Raw genomic sequence first — 6,172 nt, 5'->3', positions numbered from 1 at the left:
AGCAACCTGGACGCGAGGTTTCCTGGTGGTGGCCACCACAGCAGCAGCAGCCGCAGCCTTCTTGGTAGGCTTTGCTTCTACCATGATGATGATGAGATAACCAAGGTGATGAGAGACGCTCAGACAGTCACGGGGGAATGATGCTGCCGCCGCTTGAGCCGAACCTATTTATGTGCCGGCACGGTACAGAAGCTGCAACCTGGCAACTCGTCCACCAATCACGACGGTTGGTTTTACGGCTCCGAAACCTGGATCCCATATCTTCTCTAAAATAGAAGCATTTGTTCATGTTCTTTGTAAAAGTATCATAAAGCAGGACAGATGAGACAAATATCATAAAAACTGAAGAGCAGATGAGCACACACATGTTTGTATTACAAAAGAAAATCCACAAATTCATTAGAAATTGGCAGGGCAGGCTGAGGAAGTAGGTAGATGTAAAATGTCTGTAAATGGCGAAAGAACATAAACCCAAGACTGAATAAACGATGTTAAATATCCATGCCAAGGAGACAAAAATATGTTAGGATACAATTACCATTAAGACACCACAAGCAGGTCCGTATCCTGCCGCGATGACTTAAAAGAGTTGGTTATTAGCCACAATGTGTAGGCAGTCTCATGCCAACGGCCATACCACGTTGAGAACACCGCTTCTCGTCCGATCAGCGAAGTTAAGCAACGTTGGGTTTGGTTAGTACTTGGATGGGTGACCGCCTGGGAACACCAAATGCTGTTGGCAATAATGTTTTTGTTTTGTTTTGTTTTGTTTCGTTTGTTTTTGTTTGAATGGCTGGCTCCACGGGAAATTCACGGAGTTGTGTGGAATAAGGCCTGGTAAAATGAATTAATATGTATGTCATGTTTAAAACAAACTCGCTTAATATAGATATTGTGTGAGGCTTTATACAAAAACAAACAACCAAAACAAAACATGTTGTATATATATATAGCTTAATCCGGGTTTGAACTCGCAACTCCAAGAATACGCATCACTTATATACACTTTACCACTGGACCACTGCTGCAGGACACAAGCTTGATGCTGAGGTATCAATTTAATGACGTAAATGCCATTTCCACAAATAAATGATAATTAAAAAGTATTTGTATGTACAAATCTTTTCTGTTTAAAAGGCTACAATATCAGTTACTGATATAATTTGTGTTAATGTTTCTATACCCACAAGAAGGCATATTTTTGCTTATATGTAAAGGGTACGGAGAACGAATCCACAGACCATCATTCCCCTCCCCTTCCCTCCCCCCCCCCCCCCCCCCCCCCACCCCCCCCCCCCCCCCCCCCCCCCCCCCAACTCCCACCTACTACCACCACCACCACCACCACCAATCACCACCAATCACCACCAATCACCACCAATCACCACCAATCACCACCACCACATCTAACCGAAAACCCCTAACACATCAACCCTCCCCCCAATCAACAGGCGAAATAATAACCCTCAAAATGCCTGCCTGCCTGCCTGCCTGCAAGCCAATACTAACGGTCTTCTCAGAAAGAAAATCTCTTTGTATCTGTATTACTTGATGAAATGTATGATTCTAATAATGAAAATAAATTTTGATGTCGGTTGTATGAGCATAATGACCAATATGCACATGATATGAATGAATTAAATAGTGTAGTTTTAAGTAATTAGGTTGTAGACACATTAAGCGGATATGATATTTGACGCGTCCAGAACTGGTGATTTTTGGTTTAGTTTTAAATGCACCACCACCACCACCACCACCATTGCTTCCCCAGAGCCTAATTAAGGACCGGTAAAAGGAGTCAATATGTATGTCATCTATAAAACCAAAGAATGAATAAAAAAACACACACACAAACCTACATAATAGTATTAGGAAGATTGTATGGCAAAAAAAAAAAAGTATTATTCCCATTGGGTCGTTTGAACTCGCGACTTCCAAAATACCAGCCACACACCTTACCACCCAGCCACCATAGAGTTGGTATAATTGTGCAACTTTAGTTATAAAAGTAAAGTTCTTATTGTCTCAAATCTTATTGTCTGTTCTATGAAAAGGCATGATGTAAATTATGTATTTTTTGAATGATTGAATTGTAGGCACATTAAGCGGATTCGATATTTGATATATCCAGAAAAGGTGATTTCTGTTCAGTTTTAAAATGCATCACCGTTAACGCTAAAGGACTGGTAAAACGACTCGATGTTTGTCATTTTTAAAATAAACACTAAAACTAGGCCCTTAACATATATAATGTTTGAATATAAATTGAATGCATATAAATACAAAGTGGGAGTGGCTGGCTGGCTGGCTGGCTGGCTGGCTGGCTGGCTGGCTGGCTGCCTGCCTGCCTGCCTGCCTGCCTGCCTGCCTGCCTGCGCCTGCCTGGCTGGCTGGCTGGCTGGCTGGCTGGCTGGCTGGCTGGCTGGCTGGCTGGCTGGCTGGCTGGCTGCCTGCCTGCCTGCCTGCCCGCCCGCCCGCCCGCCCGCCTGCTTGCCTTGCCTTGCCTTGCCTTGCCTTGCCTGTCCTGTCCTGTTATTGCCTTGCCTTGCCTTGCCTTGCCTTGCCTTGCCTTGCCTTGCCCTGCCCTGCCCTGCCTTGGCTGCAGCTGGCTGGCTGGCCGTAAATCAACTCTTAACAACACCATACCACACCACACCATCACTCATCACCCATCACCCACCACCGGCCCCAGTCTCCCAGCCTCTCTTATATACCCGAGCAGGCCCTTTAAATTATTTGAATTGTTGCACTTCGGCCAATGGCAGGCACGATCGCTGCTGCTCAAACATATTCTGGTTCACAAGTATTATAATATATTATATTATATTATATTATATAATATATATTATATATATATATATATATATATATATATATATAATATATATATATATATATATATATATATATATATATATTCATGAAACACATTAAAACCTTGATCATTTATTCATTCATTACGTCTAGTGAAGAATTGCTTTTGTTCATTTGTATGATTAAAAATTAATATAATATGAATTCCTCGCTTAAAGTAAAATATAAAATATATATTGGATTTATATGATTGGTTAATATTCCAAGTGATGCTGAATATCCCCTATAATTTTGTTTTGTTGTTTGTTATGTACACATTCCAAATGAAATCAATATAAATGTTATTATTAATGTTTGAAAGTTGATTGTCTACTTGAATCTCTCTATTAAAGTGTGTGTGGCTCCGGATGGAGCCTGGTTATGGTATTTGTCGTGGTGGGTGGCAGAAGTGCTTACTTCTTCTCTGTCTTCTTTGGCAAAAGAACTGCCTGAATGTTTGGAAGAACACCTCCCTGTGCAATGGTTACGCCAGACAGAAGTTTGTTGAGTTCTTCGTCGTTGCGGATGGCCAACTGCAAGTGACGTGGGATGATACGGGTCTTCTTGTTGTCACGTGCGGCATTACCGGCGAGCTCCAGAACTTCGGCAGCGAGGTATTCCATGACGGCTGCCAGGTAGACAGGAGCGCCAGCACCGACGCGTTCGGCGTAGTTGCCCTTACGCAGCAGACGGTGAATTCTGCCCACGGGGAACTGAAGTCCGGCCCTGCTGGAGCGAGACTTTGACTTGCCCTTCACTTTGCCTCCCTTGCCGCGTCCTGACATTGCTGCTGCTGTTGTGGGTTTGTGGTGTTTTATGCCGCCCCGCAGATCGAGCTTCGTGTTATATACCCCGCTCAGGATCAAGGGAGCCCGCCACTGACCAATCAGCGCGCTCCGCCACGCGACCCGCTCTGAGCTGAGTCGCGAGCGGGATATAAAAGGAAAGCTCGCCTCGCGCAAAAGTTCATTATTGTATCGCAACGCCAGCCAGCACGAGCATCATCATGCCACCCAAGGCATCTGGAAAGGCTGCCAAGAAGGCCGGAAAGGCCCAGAAGGCCATTGCCAAGGGCGATAAGAAAAAGAAGCGCAGGAGGAAGGAGAGCTACAGCATCTACATCTACAAAGTGCTGAAGCAGGTCCACCCCGACACTGGTATCTCTTCCAAAGCCATGTCGATCATGAACTCGTTCGTGAACGACATCTTCGAGCGCATCGCCGCCGAGGCTTCTCGCCTGGCCCACTACAACAAGCGTTCCACCATTACCAGTCGGGAGATCCAGACGGCTGTAAGGCTCCTGTTGCCCGGAGAACTGGCCAAGCACGCCGTCTCTGAGGGCACTAAGGCCGTCACCAAGTACACCTCCTCCAAGTAAACGGCTTACTTACTGCCCTGTGGTGGTGGCTTGGCCTCAAACCAACAAACTCGGCTCCATTGGAGCCACACTTTAATTTCTAAAGAGATTGTGAGTGTTAGACACCAATACTATTATAACAAAAACCTCTGTCACTGAAAGCAAATAGCTATAAAATGAGAATATTTATGAAACTGTCTGTGTGTGTTTCTCTCTCTCAGTCTCTGTCTGTCTGTCTGTCTGTCTGTCTCTGTCTTGTCTGTCTCTGTCTTGTCTGTCTGTCTGTCTGTCTGTGTCTCTCTCTCTCTCTCTCTCTCTCTCTCTCTCTCTCTCTCTCCTCTCTCTCTCTCTCTCTCTCTCTCTCTCTCTCTCTCTCTCTCTCTCTCAACACATATAAGCACTCGGTATCTTTTTTTTTTTCTAGAGATTAGAGATTCATTGTTATGTTCCACATTAGGATTACTATGCAGGCCACCCTCTTAGGTTTGAAAATGTCAAGAAAACGGTTAATTTAAAATGTCATCTCCTAACTTAACAGATTAAGCCAGAGGACCGAAAACAGAATAAAACAGGACTGGACAGTATGTCACTTATACAAGCTGCTTTTATTTCTAGTACAGTATGACAATTTTTATTTTGGGGGGGGGGGGGGGGGGGTGGGTGATCCTTGACAGTGCATAAGAGCGAAAAGCGACGGCGTTTTGTTTGTAAGAGAACAGGTTGTACTACAAATGACTTGATTTATTGATATCACGTGTATGTATGACACCTAAATTAGTGTATTTGTTATTTATTATTTATTTTATTATATGTGTAGATGAAGGTTAATTCATATGACTGATGCTAGGAATGTCTGAAATCTCCTTAGAAGGATATTTTGGCCCTGAGAAGGGCCGAGTTTGGTGTATACTAGGGTGGTCGATTTAGCTTATGCACGCTCTCCACGGATACGGCGAGCAAGCTGAATGTCCTTTGGCATGATGGTGACACGCTTGGCGTGGATGGCACAGAGGTTAGTGTCCTCGAAGAGACCGACCAGGTAAGCCTCGGATGCCTCCTGTAAAGCCATGACGGCAGACGACTGGAAGCGAAGATCGGTCTTGAAGTCCTGGGCAATCTCGCGCACCAGACGCTGGAAGGGAAGTTTCCTGATGAGCAACTCGGTGCTCTTCTGGTAACGACGGATCTCACGCAGGGCGACCGTTCCGGGCCTGTAACGGTGAGGCTTCTTCACACCCCCTGTGGCAGGAGCAGACTTGCGTGCTGCCTTGGTGGCCAGCTGCTTACGAGGAGCCTTGCCTCCCGTGGACTTGCGAGCAGTCTGCTTGGTGCGAGCCATGGTGAACAACTGTGGTTTGTGATGGCCGGCGCCGAAAAATTTTTGCTTATATACGCCGTCTCGAGGCGCTTGCTCGAGCGCCATTGGCTGCTCGACTCGCCTACGTCACCCCGTTGCCCCTCCCCTCCTTCCTCTGGCTGCAGCCAACAGGCGGCTCACCTCAATCACTATTATCGCTGATTTTGCTCTATTTTTTGGATTTGTGCAAAAGTCATTTCACAGGGACGTGAAACAGACGAGTAGGCAACTGCAGTTTTGAAAGCGTTGTGAGAAAGCCGTGTCTACTCGACCACAAGCGTAAAGTAAGGGCAGGCAGGAGTTGCAATGCTACTAGTACGTCCGCTTGATGGGATATAGTCGGGAAATCGTGCGGGCATTCGTCAATTCGATTCACACAACTTCAACACCATGACTGGACGCGGCAAGGGAGGCAAGGGACTCGGAAAGGGTGGCGCCAAGCGTCATCGTAAGGTGCTACGTGACAACATCCAGGGCATCACCAAGCCCGCTATTCGTCGCTTAGCTCGTCGTGGCGGCGTGAAGCGTATTTCGGGTCTCATCTACGAAGAGACCCGTGGCGTCCTGAAGGTGTTCCTCGAGAACGTCATCCGTGATGCTGTAAC

General features: G+C 46.0%; 1 non-coding gene across 1 annotated transcript; it reads left to right on the top strand.

Annotated features, from left to right (window-relative positions):
- Nucleotides 1-623: 623 nt before the first annotated feature.
- LOC138360580 (5S ribosomal RNA) lies at nucleotides 624-742 on the top strand. Its single transcript, XR_011226492.1, has one exon. It is a non-coding gene; the product is annotated as a 5S ribosomal RNA (ribosomal RNA).
- Nucleotides 743-6,172: the final 5,430 nt, after the last annotated feature.

Source organism: Procambarus clarkii, unplaced genomic scaffold, assembly GCF_040958095.1.
Source record: "Procambarus clarkii isolate CNS0578487 unplaced genomic scaffold, FALCON_Pclarkii_2.0 HiC_scaffold_115, whole genome shotgun sequence".
NCBI lineage: Eukaryota > Metazoa > Arthropoda > Malacostraca > Decapoda > Cambaridae > Procambarus > Procambarus clarkii.
The sequence above is the reverse complement of the archived record's forward strand: the minus strand, read 5'-3'. Positions and strand labels throughout refer to the sequence as shown.